Source organism: Cariama cristata, unplaced genomic scaffold (assembly GCF_000690535.1).
Source record: "Cariama cristata isolate BGI_N322 unplaced genomic scaffold, ASM69053v1 scaffold28006, whole genome shotgun sequence".
In the NCBI taxonomy this organism is placed as follows: Eukaryota; Metazoa; Chordata; class Aves; order Cariamiformes; family Cariamidae; genus Cariama; species Cariama cristata.
The window spans coordinates 1,249-3,314 of record NW_009624265.1 but is presented as its reverse complement, the minus strand read 5'-3'; positions in this window follow the sequence as shown (position 1 = coordinate 3,314).

Below are 2,066 nucleotides of genomic sequence, written 5' to 3'. Positions count from 1 at the left end.
GTGCCTCGCAGCTTTTGGTCTTTGCAGCCATGGTGCAGAACCCAGCAGAGTTGTGGTGCGGCCAGGGAGTGGAGCCTCACCTGGACTGCCTGGTGAAGGAACTGGTGCGTCCCATCGGCTCAGGAGTGGAGGCGGTTCGCTTGCTCTTTGCCCAGAGGGTCGATGAGATGATCGGACTCGTCCGGAGCTCTCCCATCGCGGTCCTGCAGAAAGAGGTGAGGTGGGAACGGGGACGGCGAAGGCGGCTGCTCAACCCACCGTGGCCGGTGCGGGATTGATTTCCTGAGGCACGGCCGTCGTTGAAATGCTGCAGCTCGGTTTGAATCGGTGTCGAATCCCGGCAAGAGGGTTCTCACGGGGTCCAGCTTTATTAAGCACCGTCTCTGAGCTGCTGGGGAGGTGTCGGAGGGCGCTTTTTGCTCGCCCTCTTTCCCGGCACACGTGCGGCTGGGCCATGCTCCGGAGAGAACGGGAGGAGCGGAAATACGGAGCCGGGGAGCAAACACCAGGAAGGACGGGGAATGCCGTGCGCCGCCCGAGTAACGCCAGCTTGGCTCCCTTCGTGTCTAGGACTCTTGGGCCCAAACCCGTGGCCTCAAACCCGCGGCATCATACCGTGGGATTGAGCCTGCGGGTTTGACGCCGCGGGGAGCAAACACCGGTAAGGACGGGGAATGCCGTGCGCCGCCCAGGTAACACACTGCTGCTCTGAGGTAGCTTGTGACGGTGGGGAGAACGTCATGGCAGCCTGAAGTCCTGCGCCCGCGCTACGAGGAGGCCGACCGGTATCGAGAAAGCCTGCGAGGGTTCGAGGAGCGGTTCGGCTTCCGCGGCGTCCCCAGCCTGGTCCTTGACGCGCAGAACCTGATGCAGCAAGTAGGTGGTGACGCTGGGGGTTGGGGCTGAGGCCGCGGGAGGGCTCCAGCCTCGGCCGCTCGCTCCCTTTCTCGTGCTCGATTTCTCCTTGGGGTACCCAAAAAGGCACGAAGCAAAGGTCGTTGGCTAATTGGAAGGCACTGGCAACGCCGGGGCAAAATGTGGAGCAAAATGTTGGGTCCTGCGTGCCCCGGTTCCGGCTCAGCGGGGTTTTTATCCGGCAGCTGATGCAGAATGCCACCCACACCTTCCAGCAGCTCTCGCGGCAGCACCTCAGCCAGGCCTGCGGCCGCCACCGCCTCGCCCAAACGCTGGGGAAAATCAAAGAGCGGGTGCTGAAGGTGAGGCGGGGGTCGCACTCCCTTTCCCTTTGACGCGTTGTGGTGGGGTTTGTTTGGATGCAGTTTGGGGCTTCAATTTTTATTTTCCTCGAATCGCCCCGATTCGCTGCGTTTCCCCGCGTTTCTGTGTTGCTCTCGCGCTGCAGACGTGAGGTCGTCGCAAAGGGACCGATCCTCTTTTGAATTTAATTCTGCAGAAGTTTGACCACGACAGTGGCTCCATCCAGAACCGGTTCCTGGCTGGTCCAGATTTTTCTTCCTTTTCTGCTGAAGCGTTTGGAGTCTGGGTGTAAACTGGTGCGGTCATGCCTGCAACGGGAGGGCTTGGGGGGGGGGTGGAAATGGGCTCAAACAAGTGGGTTTTAGTTGGCTTTAGTGCCAAAGTTCCTGGCACTCAGGAACCGTCTCTCCGCAGAAAAGAGCTTTTAATTCCAGCTCCGACGGCGCAGGCTGCCAAACCGCAGCCCTCTCCTCGCCGGCATCCCAAAAACCTCCTCCGAGCAGAGACAAGTCGTGTTCTGTCTCCTGCCGTCATGGGCGTCACCGTCCTTTAGCCGTTTCCCAGAACATTCTCCTTTATTTTTATTTTATTCCCTTTTTTTTTTTTTTACGTTTCCCCCTCTGCTGTGCCAGAAGGTCAGCTGGATCGATTCCCTCTGTAGCGAGTCCCGGGGGTATTTTAGGGGGTGATGGGCGCTCTGCCACGGGGCAAACGGGCTCCTCTGGGATCTGAGGGCGCTGCCGTAGGCTCTGCCTGTTTTTTGGGGAGCCTTACCCAATTCCTGTCAATTCTTCCCATCCCGGCTGGCGCTTTGGCAGCCTCCTGCCTCGCCGGGGACGGGGACCGTT